This window comes from Mustela nivalis (genome assembly GCF_964662115.1).
Source record: "Mustela nivalis genome assembly, chromosome: 5".
In the NCBI taxonomy this organism is placed as follows: Eukaryota; Metazoa; Chordata; class Mammalia; order Carnivora; family Mustelidae; genus Mustela; species Mustela nivalis.
In genome coordinates this window covers 157,716,007-157,732,002 of record NC_139024.1, presented here as the reverse complement: position 1 = coordinate 157,732,002, position 15,996 = coordinate 157,716,007, and positions in this window count along the sequence as shown.

Below are 15,996 nucleotides of genomic sequence, written 5' to 3'. Positions count from 1 at the left end.
CACCGCCCCTGCCGTGACTGAGGGGGTGGTGACCACGAGGGCTGAAAGCGCCAGGGAGACCCGGGACTGTATGGCCGCTGGGGGTTGGGCACCGGGAGGTTAAGGTTAACCTGAGAGTTGCTCTATTGGAGAAGGTGTTTACACGGAACTGGTTTCTACGCAGACACACGCCTCAACCCCTTATTCATCCTTTTCCGAGCTCCCCCCGCCCCCACCCCCAGAACGGAAGAGCAGCCTCTGCCGACCAGAAGCTGGTCTGACAAAGCCTAGGCACGCCCAAACCCTGTAACCCCGCCAGGGACCTTCCTCTCACCGTCAAGGTCCCACCGGCGGACTAAGAACTGAAGCGACAGGAGACAGGTTAACAGGAGAAAACCAAATGTAACAGCTAAGGCATGGGGGCTCCGTGCAGACCTGGAAATCCCAAAGGCAATGAGACCACAGGGGGCTTATAGCACCACGGAGAGGGGAGGGTCTGAGGCTGCAAAGGGGAAGAGGGCCTCTGGCAGGAAGGTGAGAGGAGGTGTTTTGAAAACAAAGGTGGCCCATTAAGCAGGTGCGTTTCTTAGGTCAAGGGGAGCCTCTGTGAACAGCTTTCTTCCAGGCACAGCCTTTCCTTTCCAACGGAAATTTAGGCAGGGAGGACCTGGAAGACAGTTTTTCTTGCATCTGCTGCATTTTGATTACTTTTAACTCAAAATAAAGCTCCCTGTCTTGGGGCTAGCCCTGAACTGATCTTTTGCGGCATTCTTGCACCGTTCCCTGCGGTGCCTACTCGCTCTTGCTGCCGGGCCTGCACTGTTCTTGTCTTCCTTCAGACCCGCTGGACCCACGCTGAGGCCCTGGACCCAGGCTGTGTGGGCACAGATGGCACCAAGGCCGGGGAGCCGGCAGGAGGCCCGGAACCAGTTGTGGATTCATCCAACAAATATTTATTGGCCACGCACACACGCCAGCCTGTCGCAGGTGCCAAGGACAATCAGCAAATGAAGTGGGATCCTTGATTTTTGGGGAAACTGTCCGTTGGGGACCAGAGTGGGAAGACACATAAAACAGGTGGTTGTGAGTCACGGAAGTACATGGTGGTTGAGGCCTGGCCTGGGGGCAGCTCACGAGGATGCTCAGGAACACTAGTAGGATGTCTGGAGTGGGGACAGTCCCATGAGAAGGGACCAGAGCTGGCTGGGGAGAGCGCACAGCATGGGGAGAGGGGCCACTCACAGCCTTGGATCTTCCGGGAGAAAAAACAGGAAGCTGGCTGGGGGGGGACTTCAGCAAAAAGGAGCCCGGAGCATCTATCTGTCCAATGACCCTGGCCCATGACCTTCTTTTTATTCTTCTTGTTGTTGACAACATTTGCTATTTATCGGGAAAAGCTTGAACATTTTATTTTTTTTTTAAGATTTTATTTATTTATTTGATAGAGATCACAGGTAGGCAGAGAGGCAGGCGAAGCGAAGGGGGGAAGCAGGCTCCCCGCTGAGCAGAGAGCTTGACATGGGGCTCAATCCATGACCTGAGCCGAAGGCAGAGGCTTAACCCACTGAGCCACCCAGGCGCCCCTTGAACATTTTATTTTTAAAAATTTTTTAGAATGTTTAGTTAGCCAACATATAGTACATTCGTTTTTGATGTGGTGCAGATTATCTTTTAAAAGATCATTGGAGGGGCGCCTGGGTGGCTCAGTGGTTTGGGCTGCTGCCTTCGGCTCGGGTCATGATCTCAGGGTCCTGGGATCGAGCCCCGCATCGGGCTCTCTGCTCCGCAGGAAGCCTGCTTCCCTCTTTCTCTCTCTCTCTCCTCTGCCTGCCTCTCTGCCTACTTGTGATCTCTGTCTGTCAAATAAATAAATAAAATCTTTAAAAAAAAAAAAGAGGTTTAAAACAACGTTTGTCTGCAGCTCACTTTAGAATGAGTAAAATCACAAGATGGACTGATGGATGGAGACATGGAAAAACAGGAACAGCTGACAGGGCCGTTCTAATCCAATGGTGATGGGTCTGTGTGTGGTCTCCAGAAAGCCCTTTGATCTCTCTGTCAGAAGGTGTGGGGGACGGTGTGACCTTGGCTTGACTCACAGAGGAGGGATTGGGCCTGGGGTGAGGCTGGTACAGATGAGGGCAGAGGGTCTGCTCCAGGCAATGGTGGGATGGTGGCCTGGGCCAGGTGTCTGGGGGGGGCAGTGTGGAGCCCCGCGGCAGGCACCCCCCCCTCCCAGCTTGGAGCCCCAGGACAAGACCCAGACAGGGCAGTGCAATGGCCCAGATCTGGGGATGGGGTGGGGCACAAGAGGACCAGATGAACTTGAACCATCATCAGGAACATGCCTTGCCACACCCCCTCTTCACCCCTGAATGATGGGGAAAGGGGCTCAGACTTGGTCCCTCCGGCACACTTACCCCAGTTTTCTCGGGGCTTCCCCAAGCCTGGGGAGCTCTTGCTCACTCTCCCTCCCTCCCCGGAGAGGGGCCCTTCAGCCCCGGGGTGCTGGGTGGACCCCCAGGATGCTGCTTCCTCTTCCAGTGTTTGAAGACCTTGCCTGCCCTCCCTCTAGTCCCCTCATACGGGCCTCCACCCCTGGCTCCTCCTGGGGAAGGCATCCTCTGGTCTGTCCCCATGCTTTGTCATCCCAGATCTTGGCTTTGGCCCTCTTTCCAAGGCCATCATCTCCCTCCTGTTCATAGGACACTCTCCAGAGGGTGGCAGGAGGAGTCACAGACCGGATTGTGTGTGCTGGAAAGCTGTGCGGAGGTCCTGACTTCCGGCGCCTCCGACTGTGTCCCCGTTTGGCAGTAGGGCCTTCCCGAGCAAGGGCTCCGGGAGACTGGACACGAGTGCAGTGCAGCTGGGCTCTGGAGAAGAGACAACCCTGGACACACGGACACAGGAGCAGGCCCTCTGAAGCGGCAGGTGTAGACCGCTGGGGCGCATGCGTAGGGAGAAGCCCCCCGAACTACCAGCAAGCACCAGCAAGCAGAGGACGCAAGGGAGGGTCTGCTGCCAGGCCCCCCGGAGGGCGCAGGAGCTCCAGGGCTTGCGACATGCATTTCTCCGCGAGAGTGGCTGTCGGGGTTCGAGGCGGATGCAGCGCCGTGGAAGCAGGGACTGTCCCTTACAGCCGTTCTGTCATGCATTGTAGGGGGATCTCCTGTCTTCAAGACGGCATTGGTGTCCTATCTGGGGTGTGGAATTGAGGAAACCGCGTAGGAGAGGGCCGAGGTCTGTCCACAGGTTGTTAGCAGGAACTACCCTGGACCCAGGAGGGACATCCAGGCCTTGGTCCCCCTGACCCGCTGACCTCCTGGCCATCCTCTGCTGATTGGCCGGGACCCTCTACAGCTCCGTCAGCTTCCGAAAAGCAACCTAGTTGCTCGGGGGGTGCTCGGGAATGTCTGAGGGAATGGTCAGAGCTCCGGGCCCACCCGGTGGAAGACCCTCCCCTCCCTCAGACTGAAACCCCCTCCCTCAGCCTGGAGCTCCGGACGGCGGTGGGAAGTGAACCCCGGCAGTCAATCCTGCTTCTGTCTCCCGCTGCGCACAGTGCGGTCAGTGCGGACGCCCCGCAGCGTCTTTGGGCAACGTCTTTGGGAGTGTGCACCCTCCCGACAGGAACACCCAGGAAGCCTGCCTGGGGGAGGCGTCCTGGAGGACGTGGGCTGAAGCTGGTCCACAAAATTTGAGTGAGATTTCCAAGACATCAGTCCTTCGCGGCAAAGAGACTCTGGGGGTTGGCTTCAGTTCAGTCAATGAGTCAACCACCCCGTTGTAGAGTCTGCGCCGAGTGTCAGGGGTTGGGACGGGGGAGACCGTCCAGGATGGCCTGGGTCGTGAAACAGCAAGGTCAACAAGAGGGGCACGATTCTGAATGAGCGTGCACCGGGGTGCGTGTCCCCAGTCCTCACCTTCGTCCCTATGGGCAGGAGAGGGCGCTGACGTCATGGGCGCGGCCTGGCGCGCGGCGAGGGGAGCCTGCGCAGCCGACCCGCTCCGGGGTCTGCGCGCGCTCCGGCGGCTCTGCACGCAGGTCCCGCCGCCGCCGGGACCCCCCACCTCCGCGGGAGCCCCACCCCTACCCCCGGCCCCCCCACCTCCGTGGGGCTCCCCAACCCCGCAGGACACCCACCTTCGCGGGAACCCCGACCGTCGCGGGACCCCCCCACCTCCGCGGAGCACCACCTACCTCTGCAGGACCCCCCACGGCCGCCGCCTACCAACCGCGGGCCACCGCACCCCCGCCCCCGCGGACCTGCTGCCCAGGAGGGCTCCACCTAGGCGCGCAGCCGGCCGGCGCCTCCCCGGGGCGGCGCGGGGCGGCTCGATCAATGGAGATTTTTGCTGTGGGTGGCGGTGAGGGTTCCTGGGGAAGATGCGTCCGGACCGGAGATTGATTTCGGTTTCCGAGTATGAGGAAGTAGAAGGAGCAGGCGGGTTTGTTTGTGAATGGGGACGACACGCACCCCCACTCCGGGTTGAACCAGTCTCAGGTGAGACTCGGAACCCTTCCAGCACCTTTCAGCCCCTGCGGGAGAATGTCCGGGTTTGGAGTCCAAATATTGACCACACTTGGGAGACCACACTTGGAGAATGTTTTCACTTTTTTAAACGTGTCAGCTGTTTTCTGAAGCAAAATGACAAAAATTCTATGGTGAACTCTCCTACATCCAATACCCCCTTCAGCGGTGATCATGGGCTCAAGACTTTTTTTTTTTTTTTTTTTTTTAAAGATTTTATTTATTTATTTGAGAGAGAAGGAGCACGAGAGGAGGGAGGATGCGAGGGAGAGGCAAGCTCCCCGGCGAGCAGCAAGCCCCGGGCGGGACTCGGTCCCAGGGCTCCAAGATCATGACCTTAGCTGAAGGCAGTCGTTAAACCAAGTCCTTAAGCCACCCAGGGACCCACCAATGTTGTTTTTTATTACCAAGATGATAAATGAAAAAAATGTTTTATTTGCAATTCTCTTTCAATATATCTCACTAATTCTAATTATTTGTTTTTGAAGATTTTATTCATTTGAGAGATTGTGAGAGCATGAGCAGGGGAGGGGCGGTGGGATTGGGGAAGGGCAGAGGGGAGGGACTAGCAGACTTCCTGCTGAGGAGGGCTCAGTCCCAGGACCCTGATATCAAGACTTGAACTGAAGCCAGACCCTTAACCCTCCCAGCCGCCCAGGCACCCCTACTGCATTTTATTTTTTTATTTTATTTTTTCCCCCCTACTGCATTTTATTTTATTTTATTTTATTTTTTTTTTAAAGATTATATTTATTTATTTGACAGAGAGAAATCACAAGTAGACGGAGAGGCAGGCAGAGAGAGAGAGAGGGAAGCAGGCTCTCTGCTGAGCAGAGAGCCCGATGCGGGACTCGATCCCAGGACCCTGAGATCACGACCTGAGCCGAAGGCAGCGGCTTAACCACTGAGCCACCCAGGCGCCCCCCCCTACTGCATTTTAAAGGCACTTTTAAGTAATGCCTCTCTGGGTGTTTAAGTTACCAGTTACATACACAGGTTCGATTTGTCTTGTTTCATTTTACTTTGTAATGATGTAAAACATTACATGTTTCCAAACTCAAAGCTACAAGACAGGGTGCACACAGAAAAGACCAATTTCTATCTCTACCCCCTGGTTTTCCTCTCCCCATAGGTCACTGTTTTTGTTAGCCTTTTGTTTATACTTCCGCTTATAAAACTGTAAGTAAGCAAACAAATATGTATTTTACATTTCTCTGAGGTGTCTGTTCCCACCTTGCTGCCCCCCCCCTTGTTAAGTTAATAGATCCTGGAGGACATCCTATACTCCTCATCTGCAAAATGGAGGCGAGGGGCAGACCTGGCTGGGTCTCTTGGAGAACTACTGTCCAAGGGGAGGTTTTTCAGATCCTCAGGAAGGATGAGATCCAGATGGGCCAAGGCTACATCCAGTGCCCGCTGGGGGCCTTCCCGATGAAGTGTTTCCATCACAGCCTGCTGGCTCTGTGTCCGGTCTGGTCTGTCCTATCGCACATTGTGCGGCAATGAACAGCCGTGTGCGGAGTCTGTTCCCGTGTTTCGGGCGTCCTGGCGGACACAGGCGTGGTGGGGAGAAGGAGACCGGAAGCAAGAAGGGACATTTAGGGCGGGGTCAGAGACTTCGCGCCTGGCCTAGGTAGCACTTAGAGGTAACATTTTTCAAGGGGTCCTGGACGCCTCGCTTCAACGATGCCAGGGTCAGCACAACCCAAAGTGAGGGGACAACGGGGCGGAGGCGGAGAGGAAGGCAAAGGAACAGTTCCAGGTCAGGACCGTCCGAGCGACGTGAAACAGGCACCTGCAGAGGGCAGGAGGCGTGGACGGTGTAGCGGCGGTTGCTGGTGGGGGTCGTGGAAGGCCGCATCCCGCATCCTCGACGACGCACCAGGGCACACCCCCGAGCGCGGTCCTGGCGGGCGCCCAGCCCTGCGGCCCGCCGGGCTCCTCGCCCACACTCAGCTCGAGGCCACGCCCGCCAGCCAGGTCCCGCCCCAGGCCCCCCGGAGCTCCGCCTCCCAGGCGTGGAGCCTGCGGAGAGGCTTAGGGCACCCCCGCGCACCATACCGCCCCGCGCACGCGCTGGATCCGTGGGTGCGTCGGAGCCGCCCGGAGGAGGAGCGTCCAGAGCTAATGTCTTCAGACCCGGGAAAATGACGAGGTCCGGGTGGGCCGAGGCCTCTTCCAGAGTCCTGGGGGCTGCGGGAAGGTGAGGAGGAAGGGGAAGCCCCGGGTCAGGCTGTCCAGCCCCCTACCTCCCATCTCCACGCCGGGTGCTGCCGGACCCAGGCTTTCTCTTTCCAGCCACGCCCTCCTTGTCCCCAGAGATGTCGTAGCCTCCTTGTAATTGAGCCCTAATCTCACCACGTGCTGCTGTGTGGGTGCAGAGCGGGAGCGCCTCGCGGGTGAAGGGGTCCCCTCTTCCTTCCCCCTCTCCTGGGGTCCCTGATTCTCACATCTAAAGCAAGATTCGGGGCGGACGTAAGAGGTGTCGAGGCTCAGACTTGCTGAACGCGGGTAGTTTTCCAGCGGAGCCCCGCAAAGACAGGGATGCGTGGACTGTTATTTGGGTTGGAGTCCTAGTCTGCCCCCACTAGAGGGGCCCTCCCCGACCCGACGGCAGCGGTGGTTGCAGGCTCTGCTGGACACTTAGGACTGGGGCCTCGCTGTCTCCCGGTTATGGCACACCCCCTCACTCTGCGGCTGGTGAGGGGCTGGGGGAGATGGAGGAGGAGGGTGTGAGGAAGCCGCCTGGTCGGGTTAGGGATGGGCTAGGCCAGGGTTTACTCATCTCGGGCCCCCTCGCCGGGCGAAAGTGCTGCCTCGGCTAATAGCGAAAAAGGAAAGCGTGGGACACGGAGGCCTCGGCTCTCAGGGCGCACTTTACCCACGAGCGCGCACCGCCGCCCAGTCAGGAGCCGAGTATGGGGCGGAGCGCTGGGCGCCCCCGCTCCTCCTTCCCCGCGGTGCCCGGGCACACCCGCGTCCCTTCTGCGAGTCTTCACGGCCCCCGCCCGGCCCCCGCCCCGCGACGCCGCGCTCATTGGTTCACACGCCGCCCCCGCTCCCCCGGCGCACTGCACCCCTCCGCCCGTCCCCCCGACGCGCTGCACCCCTCCGCCCCCCCCCCCCACGGGCCGCACCCGTCCACCAGCCCCCCTGCCCCTCTACGCGCTGTTCTCCTCGGCGGGTCCCCCCTCCGCCAGGCCTGCGCTCTCAGAGCTGCGGGGTTTAGGGAAACCGTCCCTGGGGGCAACGCTGGAGGGTGGTTTTCCCAGCCCGGGAGGCCCGCAGTACGAGGGCACCGGGGAGCTGAGAGGCGGGGCTTGGTGACGCAGGTGTAGTCGTTCTGCATGTTTGGGGCAGGGCAGGAGACCGGAGCAAAGCCGCGGAAATCCCGCCAGAAAGCGCTGCTGAGCGCGGGACGGAGCGGGAGGGGTGGAGGCGAGACCGAACGGGGTGGGGGCGCAGCCCGGGGGCGGGCGCGGAACGGCGCGCGGAGGAAGAGCAGCGGGGCGGGCGCGAGGCCGCAGCCCCTCCGCATCTGTGCGGGTCTGAGTACCGCGTGCAGACCGTGCCGCCCGTCCCCGCCTCCTCCCACCCGCAGGCCCTCCGCGGCCTCTCAGTTCACCCCTGGGCCGGTCCACCGAGAAGCGGAAGCGGAGCTCATTCCCCGGAAGACAGGCCCCAGGACCCAGCGGAGCTGCCGGCCCCGCGCGCCGTCGGGCTGCACCCTGCGCGGTCGGGCTGCACCCTGCGCCGTCGGGCTGCACCCTGCGCCGTCGGGCTGCACCCTGCGGCCTGCCTCGCGCCCTGTCCGGGGCCTCACGCCCCAGGCTGCCCAGGAGCACCCCTTCCCCCGCCCGCTGCAGAGATGCCCCTCCCGCAGGCCTGCGGCGGGAAGGCTTCCGCACGCCCCTCGCCGACAGCGGCAGACAGCTGTTCCTGCCGCCCGGGGCGTGGTGGGTGCTTTAACCTGCGGCTTCTGCTTATCAAGGCGACAAGGGGTCCAGGAGTGTTCTCTCCCCAGGTGTTGCCTGTCCGAGAACAAACGCTAAAAGGAACAGAACTGGTCGAGACTGAGCCCCCAGGCACCCCCAGAATTCACCTTTTAGACAGGTTTTTCTTGACTGGCTTGGCGATTTTAAAAATAATGGCAATGTAAATGCCTTTGGAGACAGTGGCTACCGTCCCGCTGCTCCCTATTACCTCTTGTCTGCCCGGCCCCTGGAGGCCTGCACCTTTTCCTCCCCCAGCTTTACTGAGAGATAATGACGTGGAACATCACGAAGGTTTATGGCGCACAACATGATGATTTGATGCGCCTACGTGTTGTGAGATGTCTACTATGGTGAGATCAGTAAACACATCCTTCATCCCGCGTAATTACCATTTTGCTGTTGTTTTGGTAAGGACACCAGCCATCTACCCCTGCAGTCACTTCCAAGTATAGGGTGGGTGTTGTTAACTGTAGTCCCCATGCGCACAGATCCGTGCTCTAACGGGAAGCATGTGCCTTCTGACCAGCGGGTCCCCACTTCTCCCAGCGGGTTGACCACTGCCTGTGTCTCCGTGAGTGCCATGTCGTTAGCTCCACAGAGAGCATCGCGCCGTGCTCCCCATCGCAAGTACGTTCACCGTCTGTCACCACACCGTTGTGACATCAGTCCTCTCGGTGCTCCCTGTGCTGGACTTTCCGTCCCGGTGACATCCGTACTGTAACCCCGGAGGTCCGTGCCTCCCCAGCCCCTTCTCTGGTTGTGCCCACCTGCACCTCCCTCCTCATGCCAAATGCTGGTTTGTTCTCCGCATTTATGAGTTGTTTCTGTTTCTTTGTGTGTTTGGTTTCTTTCTACCACATGTACGTGAAATCCTTTCTCTGACTTACTTCAGTTAGCGTAATACCTCTAGGTTCTTCCCTGTTGTGGCAAGTGGCAAGGTCTCCTTTTTCGTGGCTGAGGAATGTTCCATTGTGTGTGTGTACTGCCTTGATGGGTACGTGCATCTGTGAACAGACGGACGCGTGGGCGGGTCCCTCTCTGGGCTGTCGCATGTAGTGCTGCCATAAACACAGGACCACATCTGTCCCTTCAAATGAACGTTTTCATTGGCTTTGGGGAAATAGCAATAGAATTATTGGATTGTACAGTAGTTCTACTTTTGACTTTGTGAGGAACCCCCATAGTTCTTTCCACACTGGCTGCACCCACTGACATTCCCACCGACGCGGGAGTCTTCCGCAGGTGGCACTGACCGCTGGGTCTTGTCCACCCAGTAAGCCACGCTGTGCCTCTTGATCGAATAAGTTGATCCGTTTCCATGTAAAGTAATTGTTGATAGATGAGGACTTAGTGTTGCCGTCTTGTTCATTGTTTTCCGGATGTTCGGTAGCTCCCTTTTCCCTGCGTTGCTCCCTCCCTTTGTGAACTGGTGATTTTCCATGGCGCCAAGCTCTGATTCCTTTCCCTCTACGGCGGCGTGCGCATCTACGAGAGGTGACAAGCCTTGTGTCACTTGAGGCTTTCTTGAAGCATCTGATAGGTGTGACGGTCTGCTTCAAAGTGGAAACAACTTACTTTTGATCACGTACAGAAGACTACCCTTTACTGCCCCTTTTATGCTTTTTGATGTCACAATTTACATTTTTTCTATTGAGCATCCATGATCAAGTTATTGTAGTTATGGTTATTGTTAATACTTTTGTCCTTTAACCTTTACGCGAGTGTTAAGTAGTTGCATTACAGTGTTCTGAGTCGGACTCTATGCCTGGCTTTACCAGTGTGCTATTTTCCTAGGTTTTCATTTTACGAATTAGTGGTCTTTCATCTCAGCTTAAAGACCACGTTTCAGCGTTTCTTATAAGGCGGGTCCAGGGCGGGAAGTCTTCCTGTGCCCTTCATGTCTGCCCTGGGGGGCAGAACCCGAGCGGGAAAGCCATGGAGTTGTGTTTGTTCGTACGGCTTGGTCTCGGCACAATCATGAGCACGACATCGTTCACACGCCCTTTTTTTTAAAAGACTTTATCTGTTTGACAGAGAGAGAGATCATAAGCAGGCACGGAGAGAGGGGGAAGCAGGCTCTCCGCTGAGCAGAGAGCCCCATGCCGGGCTCGATCCCAGGACTCTGAGACTGTGACCTGAGTTGAAGGCAGAGGCTTGAACCCACTGAGCCCCCCCAGGCACCCCTCATTTATGCACACTTAGAAACACAGCAAATACTCCATAGGGTTCATGGCCCCATATATATGTGATGGAAACACAAACACAAGGCCTGGGGCACACACTAGACATGTGACTGCATTTGTTCTGGGAGGGACAGGAAAAGGTGTAGAGCCTCCAGTACATCTCTAACATCTAATTTTATTTGACAAAAACCTGAGGCAAATATGGCGAAATATTCACATCTGTTAACTCTGGGCTGCGGTTACAAGGATGCTTATTATATGATTTTCTATTCTTTTCCATATTAACATTTTCAAAATAAAACAGTTCAGTTAAAAAGGGAAAAATATTAAAAAACGGATAAAGGATAAAAGTAAATTCAAAGTAATTCTTAAGTTCTGAAATTAAAAAGTTCAAAGTCCCTAGAACTCAGGAAAATACAAATAAGGAGATACAAACACAATAATGAGGTAAAACTTTGTATTTGCCAGATTGGTGGTTTTGTTTTTTAAGTAAAAGCTGATAAGGATGGGGACAAATCAGACCCCTCACACGTTGCTGGTAGGAGTGTGAATGGTCGCAGTCTTCGGTCAGAAGGCGTCAAGGGAATGATGTAAGCGGTGAGCGAGTGGTGGCCAGGAAGCACATTGAGAAAAGCAGAATGTCTCCAGACTCGGGATAGGACTGTGGAGTGGCAGTGAGGTAAAGGGGGGCCTGCACAGAGGAATCCTGTCCCTGGCTCCCCGAGGAGAGACAGATTTTGCTTCATTAGAAACAGGAATTAGAGAGACGCCTGGGTGGCTCAGTCGGTGGAACTGCTGCCTTCGGCTTGGGTCATGATCCCAGAGTCCTGGGATCGAGTCCCGCATGGGGCTTCTTGCTGGGCAGGGAGTCTGCTTCTCCGCCCGTTCTGCCCGCTTGTGCGCATGCACTGGCTCTCTCTGACAAATAAAATCTTTTAAAAAACAAGAATTAGAAACTGAAATAAAAACAGCTCTGTTTGAACTACCTTGGTGGCTGAAATGTGTGCGGAATTGGTGGACTGGGTGAGGTTCTCATCTGACCCCACGCACAGGGACTGCAGAGTCGAAAGTCCTCTGCAGAATCCGACACATGCAAACCAAGACCGGTGAAAAGCAACCGTAAAAGTCAACGCATGGGCTCATAAAGTCCGTTCGTAAGTAACAGTTAGTGCAATTTAACAGGGACTGAACTGCTCAAAACCAGAACGGTCATGGGATTAAAAAACCAACACCTGTGTGGTTGCTTTTCTTCCCTGGAGAAACGCATCAGGAGAGGCACTCGGGTGGCTGTGTCTCCTAAGCACCTGACCCTAGATCTCAGCTCAGGTCTTGATCGCGGGTCTTGGCCTCAGGGTTGTGAGTTCAAGCCTTGTGTTAGGCTCCACCTTAGGTGTGGGACCTACTTAATAAATAAATAAAAGACATGAGCATAGTGTAGAGGCTGCTGTCCCAGTGCAGATGGGGGGGGGGTTCCACGGCAGCCTCGCATGTCGCCCTCTGCCAGGGGAGATCGCAGGCTGCCTAACACCCCAGCTCCAATCTAGCTGCTAGCAGGGTCGGGGGAGAAGCCCCAAAAGACCTGGTCCTCACTCCACTCAGTTATCTAAAGGGATGGATCATTTTTAAAATTTTTTTAGTTTTTTTTTTTAAAGATTTTATTTATTGGACAGACAGAGATCACAAGTAGGCAGAGAGGCAGGCAGAGAGAGGAGGAAGCAGGCTCCCCGCTCAGCAGAGAGCCTGATGCGGGGCTCGATCCCAGGACCCTGAGATCACGACCTGAGCCAAAGGCAGAGGCTTTAACCCACTGAGCCACCCAGGGGCCCCATAAATTTTTTTTAGTTTTTTAAAAAGATTTTATTTATTTGACAGAGATCACAAGTAGGCAGAGAGGCAAGCAGAGAGAGAGGAAAGCAGGCCCCTGCTAAGCAGAGGACCCCCCCCCCCCTTGTGGGGCTCGATCCCAGGACCCTGGGATCATCACCTGAGCCAAAGGCAGAGGCTTAACGTACTGAGCCATGCAGGCGCCCCCAAATTTACTTTTTATTAGTGAATTTGTTCATGAACATACAGTGTAGTATCGATTTCAGGTGTAAATACAGCAGTTCGGCACTTCCGTAGAGGCCCCTCTGCTCTGCTCGACAGGACAGGTGCTCTCCTTCACCCCATCACCTGCTCCCCCCACCCCGCCCCCGCCTCTGGTGACCATCCGTGTGTTCTCTGTAGTTCAGAGTCTGTTTCTGGGTCTGCCTCTCTCTCTTTTTGTCCCTTTTGCTCATTTGTTTTGTTTCTTAAATTCCACATATGAATGAAATCCCAAGGGTTACTATCCAAACTCCATAAAGGACTTCTACAACTCAACACCCCCAAAACAAATAATCCAATTAAAAGTGGGCAGAAGACTTGAACAGATTTTTCTCCAAAGAAAACATCAAGAGCTTGTTTAAATCACCGGACTGGGTAATTTCACTGCGAATTTAGCCGTGCTCCAGGACCCAGGTGTCAGATTCATGCTGGTCCAGGTGCTGCCGGGAGGATGTGTTTAGGTGAGATTAACGTGTAAACCAGCGGACTCTGAGTACGGCAGGTGACCCTCCCTGGGGTGGGGGTGGGGGTGGTTGAGAATTCTCCTCCAGCTGCAGCATCAAGTCGTCCTGGGCTCTCTACCTGCTGGCCTGCACACCCCCCCCCCCCCCGCCGCCACCGCCAATTCACGCTGGCTGGTCCTGACGACGGCCTGAGCCCATTTCCTAAACCCTCTCTGCAGACATCATACTGGTTGTTTCTCTGGGGAACCCTAACACCGTGTGCCCCCGCCCCCAGGCATCACACTACTTGCGCAGTACATGACGTCAGAGCAGACTGGCAGGAAATGACGATGCCGCTAAGGATCTCAGCAGAGCCCTCCCTGTCAGAGCCTGTCAGGGCAGCTCGCGGAGCCCAGCTCGGAGCCCTTTTGATAAAGGCCCCCACGGATGGACGGACCGCCTTCGGGAGGAATCCCACAGCTGGAGGGGCAGATGACAAGCTGGTGTTTGCAGGGGGGACCCGAGTGCAGGGGCGTGGCCCACATGTCAAAGTCCTAAACCGCAGGGCTTGGGAAGGAGCAGGCCGCGGAGGCTGGCTCTAATCTAATCTGGCTGGTGTCCTTGTGAGCACAGAGATACCAGCAGTATTCTGCACGCGGCAACGGCCGTGTGGGGACAGAGCAAGAAGCTGGCCGGTGGCCAGCTAAGGGGAGAGGCCCCAAACCACGTTGATCTTGGACTTCTAACCCCTAGAACCCTGAGCAAATAAATACGTTGCTTATACCACGCAGTGAGGCAGCTCTAACGGACGTCCAGACTGACTCCCTATCCACAGGTCTATGGGCCGGCCTGCGTCTCCCCCCAGCTCTCAGTGCCCAGCTCCTCGGGGAGCTGTGGGAGGGGGCTTCCTGCTCCGTGCACCACCCCCCACAGTCATGCTTCCCGCCTCCGTGTCCCCGCCACAGTCTTGTTCCGGGCCGGCTGCTTCCTCCAGGGCCAACCCCACCATGCACCCCTCCGGGCGGCATTTCTACCCGCTGGACACAGCTCTGGGCGCCGGTGACCTCGGCCATCGGGGACAGCCGGACGAGTCAGCCAACCAGACGAGACTACGTTGGAGGCAAGGGAAAGCAGGAAGGGCCGGGAGGAGGAGGGAAGGGTTCCATCCTCAGCAGGGCGCCCGAACAGGCCCCGGCGGGTAGGCCTGCTGCAGGGCGCTTTACGGCAACGTGTGCACCCGGTCACGGCGGGCCAGTGGAGTTAGGCTGATTATCATCTTCCCTTCCTGCTCTGGATGTACTGCAGTTAATGTACTTGCTTTTACAATTAGAAAATAACACAACAAATCTTACACACCAAAGCTTCCGTCCCCTTGCGGTGTCTGCAGGACAGCGTCTGCACTAACGGCCTCTGGCGGCCTCACAACCTCTGCCCAGACTCATCTTTGGCTCCTCTCAGGACAAACTGTTTTGTCCCCTCGGATGGATTCTCTGTCACCCACATGTGTCAAGTCAGGTGCCAGACTTGGCAGAGAAAAAGTACGGGGACACGCAGTTAAGTCTGAATTTCAGAGAATGAATAATGCAGTTATTTGAGACATACTAACAAAATTATCTGAAATTCAAGTTTTGCTGAGCTTCCTCTCCATGTTTTATCTGACGACACCACAAGTGAGTTTCCTTGGCCGTCGGCTGGAATAATCTTTTGCATGTTTCCCAATCTTTCTACTTAGACAGGGGTTGGCTTGGGGGGTACAGAAGGCCAAGCCCGTCAGCTCCCCTGGAAGGTATGCCTGGGATGGTGGAGGCTTTCCTGGAGACCGCACAACCCTGGCTGGCTCAGCAGGTGGAGCATGGACCTTGATCTCGGGTTGTGAGTTTGAGCCCCATGTTCGGTGTAGAGATTGTTGAAAAAAAAAAAAGAAAAAAAAAAAAGAATGGCCTTTGATCAGAGGCTTCTGACCCTGGCCTTGGGTAAAAAGGTGAATGTCCAAGGGCTCTGAACTTTTCCCGCAGAAAGGAAACTCTATTTTCGTCTACGGGATAGTTACTTCAGTCTTCCAATCTTCCAAGATTTCCTTCTTTTAGTTGTGGTAAAATGTTCGTAGTCATGTTTTTAACTTGTCAAAAAAAAAAAGACATCTTATTGGTTTTAGACGAAGACAGAAAAGAAGCTGTTAAAACGGACAGTTTTTCTGTCTGCTTTCCTGGTGGCTTCACAGGGGCCCCCGACACACCTTCTTTAGCTGCACAGGCCCCGTCTGCGGGGACAAGGCCGTCAGTCTCCTGCCAGGCAGCCCTGCGCTCACCGGCACCCCAACGCGCGGACCATGTGCGGCGCCGTGGGACCTCGGCTGGCTGTTGCCAGGAGTCCACGGTGCGCACGGGGACGCAGCGTCGTCCTGCCCGAAGCTGAATCCCAGGCAGGCTTCCCCTCTAAGACTGGGAGAGTCCAGGCTCTCCCCCATGACCACGTCTCTCCATCTTGCTGTCCTCGGCACCCACCCCGGCTCCTGGGGCGAAATAGTGATTCTTGTTGCTATGTTAACTGAGGATTTTATAGAGGCCTTTGTGCTGAAGTGACAAAGATCTTCAGGCTGCCTCGTTAACTGAAAATACAACGCTCAGGGTGCAAAATTTTGCTAGTAAAAGGGAGAAACACAAATAATATACTTGATTTACTGCTAAAGAAACACTGGAAGGACACACAGAAAACAAGAGAGTTTCCCGTGTGGCAGGGATGGGGTCGTGGCCGAGGGGTGAGTAGAGGTGGTAAATCT